The sequence below is a fragment of the Aquarana catesbeiana genome, linkage group LG10 (genome assembly GCF_042186555.1).
Source record: "Aquarana catesbeiana isolate 2022-GZ linkage group LG10, ASM4218655v1, whole genome shotgun sequence".
NCBI classification, from domain to species: Eukaryota; Metazoa; Chordata; class Amphibia; order Anura; family Ranidae; genus Aquarana; species Aquarana catesbeiana.
Genome location: NC_133333.1, coordinates 147,855,103 through 147,871,531, shown reverse-complemented (window position 1 = coordinate 147,871,531; position 16,429 = coordinate 147,855,103). Strand labels below are relative to the sequence as shown.

Sequence of the window (16,429 nt, the reverse complement as noted above, 5' to 3'; positions counted from 1 at the left end):
ATAAAAAATGTATTCAGTAAAAAATGTTTGTGTTCATTTTGTATTATGTGTGTTGGTTTCCACAGTAGGTAAATGCTGTGGTATGCTGTGGTATGCTGTGGTACGTTTAAAAACAAATCTCATTCTATTCAGAAAAAGTGCTACATTCCCTAGGAGAGTATATGCAAATGACTAGGGTCACCATGCTTAGCCCTGAAGAGTTTAAATGGATCCACTTTAGAACAGTTCTAGGCTGCTGAAAAATCTGACGCTTCTCTGTACCATATGGCAGATTCTGGTTGTGGCCTTTGTAACCTACTGAAGTCAATGAACATCTGAGTCTTTTGACAGCATCAAGGTTGGTTTCAAGTAATAACTAATGTAAAGAGGTCTAAGGGGAGACCACATCAAGTAACATACTTCATACATACATACTTCACCAGAAAAGAGTTTTTTGAGGGAAATGAAAAACTCTTTTAAAAACATCAAAACATCAGATAAGAATCTAAAAGAAATTTAGAAATGTAATCTGTAACCTACCACCCTTCCTTGCAATTGAAGAATAGCAATTATGAAGTCTGTATTCTTACACCCTAAAAAATCAGGGCCCACTTCCTGCACAGCTCTTATGCTTAAATTGTACTTGAGTTGTGCTTTATGGTCAATTTGGATACAGGACAAAGTTGTTTTTAAGCTGGACATGAAATATGAACAAACACACGTTTCTGTACATCCTTTAAACATTTCTGCTAATTCTTATCATCAAAAGCATAGCTAAGACTGTAAGGAAGTCCATTCTAAAAGAGCTGAACCTGTTAAAACACTGGTTACCTATGCATGTCACTAAATACAAAAATATACAACATTTAACAGTTTCAGTCTTGTAGTTATATCCTGTTTGAAATTGTACCTAAATGGAATACTGTACTGTAATGCCCTGGACACGATAGGATTTTCCGATGGAAAATGTGTGATAGGACCTAGCTGTCGGAAATTCCGACCATGTGTAGGCTCCATCACACATTTTCCATTTTCCATAGGAATTTCCGACACAAAGTTTGAGAGCATGCTATAAAAGAAGGCCTGAAGAAGTCATGTGATGACGTAACGTGTAGGGAGTGGCCGTAGACTGAGCGATACCAGAAGTGACATGAGAGCGGCGTTCAGATGCCTTAGCAGTGGTTTATGCTTGTTTTTAAATTCCTTATTGTAAGGGTCCATTTTTAAACCTTTTGAAATAAAACGTGTTTATTTTAACCTACTACACTATTGGGGCTCTCTCTCTTTCTCCCATCCTTGTCCACCTCCACCCCTCCCCCCCCCCAATTTTGCGGAGGATACAAGGCTATGAGATGACGTGGATGTACAGCTGCAGTTGGGAGATTTGTCTGGTGGATTAGAAGACCCCCTGGTGGTACAGATTAATATAGCGGATTGAATTCTTATTTATGGCTATTTGCTGGCGCCTCAGGCAATTATAATATTGCATATGGTGGCACGGAGAACCCCCTGGTGGTAGAAGTTGGAGCAACACAACGTAACGACCTCAATTCAACAGTATATGCTATCCTATCAGGTTATGAAGGTGAGGGCTCTGTGAGCACATTTATGGGATTTGAACTTCTCCTTGTCCACTGAATCTTATATTGAAACTGCTCTTTTACATTTTTTCTTTTTTTTTTGGACATTGTCTGGATAACGTGGTTAAGAGACTATTACTATTCGGAATCATTTGCCCTGATAGTCAGGAATAAGATAAATTATTGTGCATAAATCTTGAATACTGACTGATTATGGGTCTGCCTCTAGGAGTCAAGCCTGTGATTGTCAGGGTCTTGCAATGTCTCATGGGACTTGTAGTTTCACCACATCTGGAGGGCCGAGGTTGCCTACCCCTGGATTATTACATAACCAAGTGAAAATACTGTACATATAGGCAAAAATTAACTTACAAAAAGCCTTCTACTGAAGGAACCAGAAAGCACTTAGCACTGGTACCATATAGTGTCCAGTAAAATATGTTACAGTTCTTTTTGTCTTCTTCATCATGACATGATTGGTTATTTCAACTCTATTATCCATGAGTGAAATTGTCCTGCTGCTGGCCAATTTTTCACAGTTGTATCCTAATTCCTTTAGTAAAAACCCTACCTGTGTTTCTTTGTCCTAGTCTTTGGCCTAGTTTAGTTAATTAAAATGTCCTGCTGCTGGACATTTTTACACTGCTGTATCATCTGTAGCCTCTTAATTTTTGAAGTAAAATACTTGTCTGTACTATAGTACATTTCTGGCAATTTCCTGATTAAAAATGTCCACTGGCTGTATCACCTGTGATAAAGCTTCCCTCTTCATACAAGACACTCTGTCTCAGTGACAAGGAACAAGGATCTGTTCCCCAGCATTGGGTTCCCCTCAAATTAATACCAGATTCTTATTATTACCACAAGGCATCCTGTCCCAATGTTGATTCCGCACAGCCTGTCCCTCAAAAAGAAAGGATGGGGGTCTTTGTAGGGGCATTTAAAGGGATCTGGAAGCCCCATTTATATTAAAGGGGCTCCAGCATTAGTACCCCGTATCACACATTCTCCAAAAGCGTAAAAAGTAAAAAAACACTGTAGTCCTCTCATGGAAATATAAACAATATCCCTAGATGTAAATCCACCATTTATCATATTGTTCAGTAATACAATTCCAGTGCCAAGCACAACCACCAGACACAATGAAGTAAAAGCGGACTTCTAGATTCCTGTAAGTCCCCCACAAACCTCCACATCCCTTTTGGAGGACAGAATGTGGGGTTTGGAGGACAACATTGGGACGAGGTGCCTTGGCCAACCCCCCCTTAGCAAGGTAATATGCAATATTTGTTGAAGGGCATGTAGTCTAATGGGGTTCCTGGAGGGGAGGATGCGTGCTCACTGCCTTCCCTGTCCTGGCCATCCAGGTACAAGGTGCTTTTCAAGAAGGGGGATTGCTTTGCCCTTCTTTTTGTGGCCACCTAGGCTGATTTGTAAGGGAAAACCTATACCATTTTTCACATGCATCCTCAAAGCATGTTTTTTTTTTAAGGTTTTTGTGTATTTTCAATTTTTTTCCCTTTAAATCTAATAAAAAATACTCTGCCCCATCGATCTGTATTTACAAAAAAATGATTTGCAATTGGTTCATATTTTCCATGGCATTGTCCAGCTACCCATGCTTTTTTTAAGATTAGCTTGCCAAATATCCCTGAAAATTTCTTGACACATAGAAGCTTCTGTAGTACAGATTAATTCAGGTAACAGATTTATTTCCCCCCTCAATTGATATAGTGATGGGTTCAGTTTACCTGGCAACTAAGACACACAAATGAATTTGGGATGAAAAAAGAAAAATAAGAGCTTGAAAAAAGGACATGAGTGGAGAGAGGAAGCAGCAGATTACAGACGTAAAGGGAGACAAGACTCTTATCTGGAGGGAAAATAGATTTTTTTTTCTCTTTGTCATGACACCACAACTCTTCATTAAACTGTTCGTTCTTTAACCCACTTTATCACTTTGATGGCTGGGAAAGGGATCCATGACCTTTTCTCACTCTAGCTGCTATGTGAGTTAAATTTTCTCCGTCATAAGATGAAGAATTGAGAGGGAGATTCAAAACGTTTGTGACTGTTCAGTTTAAAAATACTGTGTATCTTACGCCATACTTTGTTTGAGGCAAAACAAAGATAAGGTCATGGCTCAGTGGGCAAGACAGCAAAAGATGGACATGTCTTGCCCATGGCCTTAGCTATGTGCTGTTAGGCTTTACAGACTCTTAGGTTTCAAAAGGCAGAATTATACTAAGCTAGAGTTAAATTGAGCATTTCTATAATGAAACCTGAAGGGTTACATGGTTTAAAGATAAACTGTCTATCTGTAAGCCCCAGCCAAATTAAAAATATGTCTTGATTTGGAATGGGTGAACAAGGCAAAGCTCGGTTCATTTGATGCCCACTGAATGCAGGAAGAGATCTGCTAACCTCAAACATACGGCCTTAACCCCATTAAAGTCTATGCAAGCTGGATCTTGTTATTTTTTTGGCTTTTTTTCAAGAACAATCTGTTTTGTCAACCTTTTGTTGGAATGGGTAGCTGGGCACTGCCACGAGTGACATGTACCAATGCAAAAATACTATTTAGTAGCAAACGCTTCAGGGATGCTTTAAACTGATGTGAAGTTGCACTCTTGCAAAGTACTCATGCAAAGAAAACTATTGCTGCTAAATGATGGATCCCAGACAGCTATTATTTGTTTGTAAAAAAAACAGCAGAGGGCCCCTCTCAAAATCCCTACCAGACCTTGATGGATAATGGTCTGGTATTGGTTTTAAAGGGGGAACATGTGTCATTGTTTTAGCTAGTACAGTAAACAATGTGAATTAAAAAGCGTGGGATCCCCTCGAAATATCTACCAGACACTTATCCAGTAACTAATTATTTTGTTTGAATTTGAGAGGCATCCCATGCAAAAAAAAAACAACAGCCTAGGGTACGCCCAAAATTCATATCAGACACTTAGACCCTCAAGTACACAGGCATACCCCACTTTTAAGTACACAATGGGGTTTATTTACTAAAGCTGGAAAGTGCAAAATCAGGCTCACTTCTGCATAGAAACCAATGAGGTTCTAACCCCAGCTTGTTCAATTAAGCTTTGGTAATAAAACCTGGAAGCTCATTGGTTTCTATGCAGAAGTGAGCCGGATTAAAACACGTATCCCCATCGGAAGATTTCACCTGTATTCCTTGCCCAGTGAAAACATCATTTTAGATTTGGCCCCAGTTTCAATCCTGCAGACATTGGTCACAAGGACAAATAGAGAGGTTGAATCTTCTAGAAAGGACACGCACAGTAAAAAAAAAAACTGATATACAATATAATCTTTTCCTGCCTTACCCAAAAGGAAAAAAAATGGCTTTGAATAATATGGTAGGAGAAAATAAAAATCTGGACTCAATTAACTATGCCAGTACATGTTACTAGTCCTTCATTTACATTTAGTTGATCACTGCAATTTTGTTCAAATTTTCTTTGGGGACAAAAGATAAAGAAAATAAAGCATCAATTGAAGACTGTTCTTTGTTAAACAGGGGCAGTTAAATTTAGAAAATTGTATGATTTTTTTGTATATGAATTTTATTGTAATTAAATGTTGCGCTACCAAAATATAAAAAAGAAAAAGAAAAGGATTTTCATGGTCTCTCGTATTTTTAATTCATTGTAATTATTTTTGAAACATACTATACTAAGTAGTCCCTGGTTGAGGTTTTAAAGGACACATTATGGCAGAGATGATAATTAAACCTTATCAGTGAGGGCAGGTTGTTATGTTCACTGAATAGATGAAAATTCAGTAAGCTGTTGGACAAGACACTCTGTCAGGTTATCTCTGCAGTCACCTTCATTATATACAGAAAGCCTATGTAAGGAAGTATCAGTCAATTACCTTGTATATGATAATCTAAGCTATATATTGGGAGAACAATAAATTATAAAGTTTAAGGAAAATATAACAAAAACCAGAAATAAAACATTTTACTTATGCCCGTACACGCGAGTGGATTTTCCGTCGGAAAAATCTTGGATGGTTTTTCCGACGGAATTCTGCTCAAGCTTGCCTTGCATACACACGGTCACACAAAAGTTCTCTGAACTTTCAACCGTCAAGAATGCGGTGACATACAACACTATGACGAGCCAAGAAAATGAAGTTCAATGCTTCCGAGCATGCGTTGAATTGTTTCTGAGCATGCGTAGGTACTTTGCATGTCGGAATTTGTACATACGATCGCATTTTCGGATAGGAACTTTTCCCAACCGAAAAATACATGCTCTCAATCTTTTGGTGGCTGGAATTCCACCAGCAAAAGACCATGGAGCATACACACGGTCGCATTTTCCGACAAAAAGCTCTCATCGGAGTTTTGCTGGTGGAATTTCCAATCGCGTGTACGCGGCATTAGAGGGACATTGAACATGAATATTATCTTTTTAACACAGGCCTACCAGGTGAGTGGCTCTAACTTCTAAAGCCAATCATATTGTTTTTTATGGCTCTGATTGCAGCTATATTGTATTGTTTCAGTCTATGCACACAAATTTGTTTATATGAATATAATTACACTGTGTAATGAACCATAAAATCAAAATGGAAAAAGCTACATTTGTAACTGAAAAAAGGTTGCGCTGTTCACCTGCCTTCTGTCCTCCACGCCATTCACAGGACTCTCATGCCCCGTACACACGGTCGGACTTTGTTCGGACATTCCGACAACAAAATCCTAGGATTTTTTCCGATGGATGTTGGCTCAAACTTGTCTTGCATACACACGTCACACAAAGTTGTCAGAAAATCCGATCGCTCTAAACGCAGTGACGTAAAACACGTACGTCGGGACTATAAACGGGGCAGTGGCCAATAGCTTTCATCTCTTTATTTATTCTGAGCATGCGTGGCACTTTGTCCGTCAGATTTGTGTACACACGATCGGAATTTCTGACAACGGATTTTGTTGTCGGCAAATTTTATATCCTGCTCTCAAACTTTGTGTGTTGGAAAATCCGATGGAAAATGTGTGATGGAGCCTACACACGGTCGGAATTTCCGACAACAAGGTCCTATCACACATTTTCCGTCGGAGAATCCGACCGTGTGTACGGGGCATTACTATTATTGTCTCACAATGCATCACATTCTGTGAATGGAGGAAGAGATGTTGAATGCCAGGTTTGAAGAGGGCAGTGTAACATTTGTCAGCAGCAGAGACTGCTGTTAACCAGATGATACCCACCCAGGACAGTATCCAGAGGTGTTAACGGAGGTACAGGAGGAAAGATCTTTACCAGAAGTTAAAATACAAAACAGTATAAAAGAGGGGAAGCCGAAAGGGCTTACAGTCTTACAGATATAAAGGTCAAGTACACAGAAGACCATAATTCAACATTCAACAAGGACAGGATACATAACCATTAAAATGTGAACCAAAGGAGTATAATGCTAGAATGCACATAGTTGACTGCATATAGATATATACATATAGAAGAGGCCAGAGAGCGTCTGTCGGCACCATCTTTGATAGTGCCACTTCTCCGGGGAAAAAATGGGATGACTCTTTTCTATTGCGGGTCATTGCTGGAGATCAGGCGGCTCTGTAGGCAGATGCGGGCAGAATCGATGAAGGTTAGGGACACCTCGATGGTCGTGGATTCCCAATGCTGAAGCAGAACTGCAATCTCAAGAGGCCATACGGCACTGTGGTAGCCATGCCCTCACTGTTGTTGTATTTACCAGATCTTTATCCTTGATAAAATTAGCATTTTTTATTTTTTATATTTTTTTTCTGTGAATATATTTACTACTGTCTAAAATATAGGGGTTCATATTTAACTGCAAAACAGCCTCCCTGCTGAGCTATTATTGAAATGAGATATCAGCAACAGTATACAGTATATAAGGAACTCCTTTCAATGAATTGGCAGACATTTAGGAAAATATTTATTAACCGCTTCAGCCCCGGATGAGTTTACCCCCTTCCTGACCAGAGCACTTTTTACAATTTGGCACTGCGTCGCTTTAACTGACAACTGTGCAGTCATGCGACGTTGTACCCAAACAGAATTGATGTCCTTTTTTCCCACAAATCAAGCTTTCTTTTGGTGTTATTTGATCACCTCTGCATTTTTTGCGCTATAAATAAAAAAAAGCATAAATTAAAAAAAAAAAAAACATTTTCTACTTTTTGCTATAATAAATATCACCAAAAGTTTTTTTTAAAAAACACATTTCTTCATCGATTTAGGCTAATATATATTCTTCTACATATTTTTGGTACAAAAAAAATCGCAATAAGCGTATATTGATTGGTTTGCGCAAAAGTTATAGCGTCTGCAAACTATGGGAAAGATTTATGGCATTTTTATGGCATATTTATTTTTATTTATTTTTTACTAATAATGGCGGTGATCTGTAAATTTTTTGCAAATACTGCTACATTGCGACAGACAGATCGGAGACTTTTGACACTTTTTTCAGACCATTGGCATTTATACAGCGATCGGTGCTATAAAAATGCACTGATTACTGTGTAAATGTCACTGACAGGGAAGGGGTTAACACTAGGGGGCGATCGAGGGGTTAAATGTGGGAAGAAACTATATGGCTCCTCTCCTCTGACAGGGCAGAGATTTGTGTGTTTACACACACAAAAATGCACGTGCTGGTGCTTGTGCACGCACAAGTATATCTGCGTGACATGGTCGGCAAGTGGTTAAAACTGGAGCACTCCGAATCTGGTGCAGCTGTGCATGGTAGCCAATCAACTTCTAACTTTTTCTTGTTCAATTAAGCTTTGACAATAAAACCTGGAAGCTGATTGGTTTCTGTGTAAAGCTGCACCAGTTTTAGTAAATCTCCCCTATAGCCTTGCATTGTTTGATGATCAGCACTGCAAAGCAACAAGCAGAGCACTGGCATAATGAACAACAACTGCTGCCTAAAAATACATGTATACATTTTGCATGGGTAAAATCATTTAGATAAAATGTATATAAACCCTAAAAATGTTATGGAATTGGCTTAATATTTAGGTACATAGAGTACCTGTGTAAGTTCTCGACTAGCTAGAACAGATTCAAACACAGGGCTTGTCTCTTGAACTGGGTGAATGTATGTAACCATATTGATTCTGTTACGGGGAAAACCACTGGATCCTCTGTGTCTCTTCAAAGTTATACTCTTGCAGTACATGGATGAGATTGCCCTGAGGCTTACTCCTAGGTCTTTCTCTAGTCATAATGATACATCCAGGGTTGTCGGGGATGATCAGTGCAGCGGTGGGGGCCCATCTTTTCATCCAGAGGGCCCTGGGCCCTGCATTGAAGGAAGAGGGGAGTGCCGCAGCTGACAGGAGAAGTGACAGTAATATGACTGGTCCTGTGGCCGGGCTGACATTCCCCTGTGTCATCCCCCGGCCCCCTGTGTCCTTCTCTTATGACACTGTGCATTACTCTACTGACAGTCCACTGCTCCACTGACACCATTCACTGGCCCCCAAAAAGCATTTTGAAAAAATGAAAAAAAAAAATCACAAAAAAATTTAATTGTAAAAAAAATTAAAATAAAATAATAATAAAGAACTACTGACACCATCCACTGCCCTACTGACACCATCCTGCACATACTACCCACCGCCATACACTCCGCCCTCCTCTCCTGCACTTACTTCCAACCTCCATAGACTTTGCACTCCTCTCCTGCACATACCACCCACCGTCATATACTCCACATCCCTCTCCTTGCACATACCACCCACCGCCATACGTTCCACACCCCTCTCCCTGCACATACCAGCCACCGACATACGTTCCACACCGATCTCCCTGCACATACTACCCACTGCCATAAACTTTACACTCCTCTCTCTGCACATCCCACCCACCACTATACACTCCACACTCCTCTCCTGGCAAATACTATCCACCGCCATACACTTCACACTCTTCTCCCTGCACATACCATCCACTGCCTACATTGCCTATGTAACATTACCACATTCTGCACTATGTAAGTCATCCTAGACTCTATTTAACCACGCCCCTATAAGCCACACCCAATATTTAGTGTTATTTAAACCACACCCTACTTTTCGCCATGGCGTGTGCATCATTTCTTTATTTATTAATACCTGGGGCCCACTTTTGATCTTGCACACGGGCCCACCCATTTCCTGATACACCCCTGGCTAGAGGGTAATATATTTGGTCGATGATGTCACTTAGATTCTGCCCCTAGGTTTACATTTAGCAGCAGTGACCATGAGCTGCCATTAGCAGAAAATAAAGGAAAAAAGCCAAAGAAAAGAAAACTAAAGAAGCCACTACACTTACAGACTGGTATATAAATATACAATATTTGTTCTTGGGTTTAGATAGAGTATTCTCTTTCATATGCAGGGCTGCTGTTAGAAATTGTAGGGCCCCGTACAGCTCCCCCCCATATGCCTCCTCACCGTATGTCAAATGCTCACTGAAGAGCGATCCAAATGCTGACTGCTCTTCAGGAAAGCAAAGCACATGTGAATGAGCCTTTAACTTCTAATGCTTTTTTAGAATTATGTTTTTTTTTTACTTTCTTTTAGAATTTTAATTTTTTATTTATTTTTCTTTTCATTTTTTAACTGCCCTGTTGGGGTGGGCTCTTTGGTAAAATATAAGTGGTCTAAACAGACCCCTGATGTCTCATTTTTGAGACAGAGACAGGGACTGAGGGTATAAATTAATTAGTCCCCTTCTTTGCAGCCTTAGCTGCACAGATGAATGAATAGGAAGCTCTAAGAGGCTTCCTGTTCATTCACAAACTGAAGCACAGTAAACACAGTTTACTATGCTTCAGTGATAAATGGACGCAGGAGGAGTTGTTACTGATCACACACTATGTTCATTCAGGAAGGGAAGGGCTGGTAAAATATTTACCGGCCCCCATTCTCCAGCCTAAAACAATCCCCCTGTGTGCTCACAGTTGCTGTCAGCAGAAGAGGAAAGTCAACAGTGCTGCTGGGGATGGAGGGCACACAGGGTGGACCGGACAGAAGGTGGCAGGGGGAAGAACTGATCTCCCTGCAATGCAGCCAGAGGGAGCAAGCCAGCAGAGCTGCAAGGGTATCCACAAGAGTCACAAGACTGTTTGGCAGGTGCCCGAGCCCCCTATTGAACTGATGGGGCCTGGACCTGGTACAGGAGGACCACCTGTGCTGCCTTATCAGTGGCCATGTTCACTTGTTCAGTATATCTAGCGAACAATGAAAAGACTGTACATTCTCTTTTAAACATATATGCATAAATTAGACTAATACCTAATTTTCTGTAACACCTGAACATCTCAAGAAAAGAACCATCAACATTTTACAGTACTACCTTATTTTAAATCTGATGATGGAACTATTCAATTTATCAGGTTATATTACAAACATATGAGAGGACTAAACAAGGGACTGCTATTCATAAGTAATTCTGCCAGCACAAAATATGTCATCTCTTGATCATCTATGGACAGTACTGGTACGAGTACTGTTTCTTTAATGGAATGACGTATAGCAGTGTTAACAGCAATGAAACAAGTCACCTTCGATTTGTTTTTAATAAAGGACATAACTGCTATTTATGGTTTGACATTGTCTAAAAAATTTACATTTTCTCTGCAGCTCTTCAGTGTTCTACAAGGTGGAAGTCATCAGATGCCATGTTACTTTATTGATTAACAGATCAGAGTATAGGCCATTCTCATATCTTATGATTTCTCTCTGTCAATTGTGTTTTTGTGGCTTTATTGAATTTGTACAAGCACCATATTCTTTTTAATAGATACTAAAGCACAAGGTCAGTTTAAAGCAGCCCATGCATGTCAATCTGTAGCACAATATAGCCAACGTCAAAGCAGATAACCTCCCTCATACAATAACCATATAACATTAAATATTTTAGATAGTATAAATAATAATCCTGCACACCAGTATATGAACTTGCAAGCAAAAAGTGAAATAAACCACTCTAAAATAAAATAAATTAAATGTGCTTCACTAATTACAAAATAAACATTGGGATTGGTTTACTAGAACTGGAGAGTGCAAAATCTGGTACAGCACTGCATAGAAACCAGATTCCATTTTTATTTTATTTTTATAAATCCTAATTAAACAAGCTGAAGTTACAAGCTGATTGGCTTCCATGCACAGCTGCACCCAATTTAGTAAATCAACCCCATTGAAAATGACATATATATGCCAAACTCGATCAATAAAATGTCAACATATTAAAAAATTGTGTATTGAAAGCAAGGTTTTTGTTTGGTAAAAGAAAACACAATTTTTAAGTACTTTTGAATGACATTCATCAAGTCATCAAATGTACTGGGAATTTTCGTGCAGATTTTTTCATGTATGTTCAAAAAGCTACTAAAAATCATTTTACAAAACTCTGATTCGATTACATCTTGAGTATGCTGTCCAGCCCTGGTCACCAATCCTCAGGAAGGATGTGCTTGAACTGGAGATTGTCCAGAGAAGAGCAACAAAGCTAATAAGAGGGCTGGAGGATCTCAGTTATTAGGAATGACAACAAACATTAACTATTTCACCAAAGGTCTCAAAAGAACACAGGCAGCCACATAATGAATTGGATGAGAAGCGTTTGAATCTCAAACTGCAAAATGGATTCTTTACTGTAATGCCCTGTACACACGATCGGATTTTTCGACGGAAAATGTGTAATAGGACCTTGTTGTTGGAAATTCCGACCGTGTGTAGGCTCCATCACACATTTTCCATCGGAATTTCCGACACACAAAGTTTGAAAGCTTGCTATAAAATTTTCCGACAACAAAATCCGTTGTCGGAAATTCCGATCGTGTGTACACAAATCCCACGCACAAAGTGCCACGCATGCTCAGAATAAATTAAGAGACAAAAGCTATTGGCTACTGCCCGTTTATAGTCCCAACGTACGTGTTTTACGTCATTTAGAACGATCGGATTTTCCGACAACTTTGTGTGACCGTGTGTATGCAAGACAAGTTTGAGCCAACATCCATCGGAAAAAATCCATGGATTTGTTGTCAGAATGTCCGATCAATGTCCGACCGTGTGTACAGGGCATTAGTGTGGTAAGGATGAAGAACTCCCTTCTATAGTTGTGGTGTCATGGTGGCCACTCACATCATTTCTTTTGCTTTTGATGTGCTGACTGGTTTTGAGTTATGATTTTTGGGCATTGTGTTTATTACAACAACTGCTGCATCCAGTGTTACATAAGCAGCCATTTGTTGTATAACATTTTTGTAATTAGTTTTTTATATCTTATAGATTGCATTTACATTAAACTGCAAAACGGACTATCCCTGAGGAAGGAGTATAAATTACTCTGAAATGCCTTGGAATTGTCAATGCAGATTTAACCTCACCTATGTTGCTTCCATGCCATGTAATACATAGTTTGGTAATATGTATTCCATTTTTTGATAGCTCAGCGATTTTATTCTGCTTGTCTTTGTATATTACAGTTTCATTCTATGTCAATTTTGATAATATTAAACTTAAAAATTTTATACAGTTTTGTTATGCACCTGTGCCTTTAAAGTCCCACTTTTTAGGGGGAAACATTGTTTTCATACACTATAGGGATGTTGGCCTATTAACCACTTCCCTACCGCGCATAGTGATATGACGGCGGCAGGAACCCTTTGTTCCTCCGGGCCACCGTCATATGACGTCTTTTACTTCCTGAGCCTCTAGGGGGTGTGCGCGCACTGCCGGCGGGGAGCGCGCCTGCCGCGTCACTAGGCACCTGATGCGTGTGCCCAGTGGCCACGATGTCCGCCGGGCCCCCGCGATTGCCCGTGAACACAGCAGCACCGTGGATCTGTGTGTGTAAAGACACAGATCCATGTCCTGTAAGAGAAGAGGAGACCAATGGTGTGTTCCCAGTACAGAGGAACACTGATCGTTCTCCTCCCCTTGTGAGTCCCTGCCCCCTACAGTTAGAATCACTCCCGAGGAAACATAATTAACCCCTCGATCACCCCCTAGTGTTAACCCCTTCCCTGCTAGTCACATTTACACAGTAATAAGTGCATTTTTTATAGCACTGATCGCTGTATAAATGTGAATGGTCCCAAAATAGTGTTAAAAGTGTCCGAAGTGTCCGCCGCAATATCGCAGTCATGATAAAAATCGCAGATCGCCGCCATTACTAGTAAAAAAAAAAATAACAATAAAAATGCCATAAATTTATCCCCTATTTTGTAGATGCTATAACTTTTACGCAAACCAATCAATATACGCTTATTGCGATTTTTTTTACCAAAAATATGTAGAAGAATACATATTAGCCTAAACTGAGGAAAAAAAATTGTTTTTGTTTTTTTTAATGGGATATTTATTATAGCATAAAGTAAAAAATATTGTGTTTTTTCAAAATTGTTGCTTCTTTCTTGTTTATAGAGCAAAAAATAAAAACCGCAGAGGTGTTCAAATACCACCAAAAGAAAGCTCTATTTGTGGGGAAAAAAATTATCAAAATTTCATATGGGTACAGTGTTGGATGACCTCGCAATTGTCCTTCAAAGTGTAACAGCACTGAAAGCTGAAAATTGGTCTGGGCAGGAAGGGGGTGAAAATGTCCTGTATTGAAGTGGTTAAAGTAGAAGAGGTAACTCCAATTTTTGTTATATTATAGTTATGGTGTCAGTGGGGAGTGTAGATAAATAAAATAAAACTTTTTGTGTTTCTTAATTTTAATACAAGGTTGTTCCGAACAAAAACTTTTGGGATTACTGAGCTTGTCTTAAAGATCTGTCAATGAATGGTGTTATATAGTGAATTTTGAGTGCAACATATGTTTTATACTGTGGATTTTTATTATATATTTATGTTGATGCGAATACCTGTTAGACTTTTCGACTGGGCAACTGTGCTATCGTATGGTTTGAGATTTGAAACTCTTAACCCTTGAAGTTTCACGATGGCAAAGAGAGAGCACTGCAGTGATGTTGAGAGATATTATTGACAGAGACTACCTTCTGAACTACAGAGATGCTGAGAGAAGGAGTTTAATAAGCAAATCCAGTACAGGAATCACTGCTTGCAGGCAGAAAGATGCCATGGGATATATAGTCCTTAAAAATTGGACTTGCATAGCAGAGAAGAAGCTGCAAAGCATGCAGAGAATCCAGGGAGTTGGGGAAAGAGATATCCAGCAGACCAGCAGGACTCACAACACGAAAGGAGTTTTTTTTCATGGACTCTTAGGCTGGATTCACACCTATGCATTTTTAGTGCTTTTTGCATTTTGCAGATTTGCACTACAGAACGTATTCCATAGGAAATCATGTTACATGGACTGTAGTGCAAATCTGCAAAATGCAAAAAGCACTAAAAATGCATAGGTGTGAATCCAGCCTTATATTGTATTGTCAAAAATAACTATTGTTTGCATTGCTATTACAATGCTGATGTTAAAAAATGAAAGTGTAGGCTATGACCACAGAACTCCTTTGTAGTTACTGGCAGTGGCTCCATTTGAACTTTAAATTTAACAAGGCTGATTCATCTTTGCTTACGTGCTCTGTATGTCTTTGCTAATATGTTGGTAATATTGCTGTTTAAACTTTTTCCCTGCCCCACTGGCTGAAGTTTGTGTACAAGAAAGGCTCCTCCATAAATTGTAAGTTCTGCATATTTAATGTCTTCAGTGCTTAATGATCCTAGAGTGGAACAGGCCCTCCAGCACAAATGAAAACAAAGGAGATGATCAAAATTAAGATAAATGACTGGAAGACAAAATTCATAATTAAAATAAGTAATGTTTATAGTCTGATTATGTGTCTAATATTTAAACTGGTTATAAAAGCTATGCTTAATAAAACATATTTCATATTTTAACCATGACAATAGAGAGTGGACTCCCTAGGCATTTGGCTGCCGTACACACACATGGAAGGCCTAGTAACCCAAACAACCAAAAAACACAGGGAGTAAGTAAACAGTGCCAAAGTTGTAAAGACCTTTCATCTCTCTAATTGGTGTACTTAAGGAAACAATCATGTCTTTTCAGCAAGTGATCACTTCAAGACAGTTTATGTTTACAATCTTAATTTAATTGTACCTTGACATGATTTAATTTTTTTTTTTTTTGCTTGATTTCTGTGCCGATCTGTGACTGCTGTTAAAAAAATTTCATAGCTCCATCATTGAACACAAAGGCCCAATTCCAAATATAATAAACTTTATCAGAGTTGCGCTAATGTGATTTATCTGCTTAGACTAAATCAAAGCATAATCTGATATAGCCCACAGGTAATATAGCGATTGGGCCTTGGGCGGAGCGACGTGCTGATGTCACTGCGATTTCTGAGTCCTGGACGGACAGGTGTTGCTCAATTTGCTGGCCGGCATAACTGTTTTTAAGGCGATCATTGGACTTTTTTTGATGTAGGTGCATTTTATGGTTTGTGGAATAAAGTTTTTTAAGCATTTTATGCTATGTGGAGCCTTCTATATTTTGGGTACTACCTTTGACCATACTGTCTGGATGACTGGTTTGCATACCGCAAGAGGACTTTCAGATGACACTTAAAGGCCCTGGCTGGGTATATAGCCACAAGCAACATTGTCCTTGTGTGAAAGGAGGTCCGTGCAAGCTGGTAAGCAAGCACTTCATCTATTGTGGTGGCAGTTCTTTTAAAGGATTACACACTTCAAGGTGGTGGATAGGGATGAGCTTCGAGTTCGAGTCAAACTCATGTTCAACTCGAACATCGGCTGTTCGCAAGTTCGCCGAACAGCAAACAATTTGGGGTGTTTGTGGCAAATTCGAATGCCGCGGAACACCCTTTAAAAGTCTATGGGAGAAATCAAAAGTGCTAATTTTAAAGGC

At 39.4% G+C, this 16,429-nt stretch overlaps 1 protein-coding gene across 2 annotated transcripts in view; it reads right to left on the bottom strand.

Annotated features, from left to right (window-relative positions):
- GRIN2D (glutamate ionotropic receptor NMDA type subunit 2D) overlaps positions 1-16,429 on the bottom strand; it is a 1,662,686-nt gene that overhangs the window by 642,226 nt on the left and 1,004,031 nt on the right. The window lies entirely within an intron of this gene.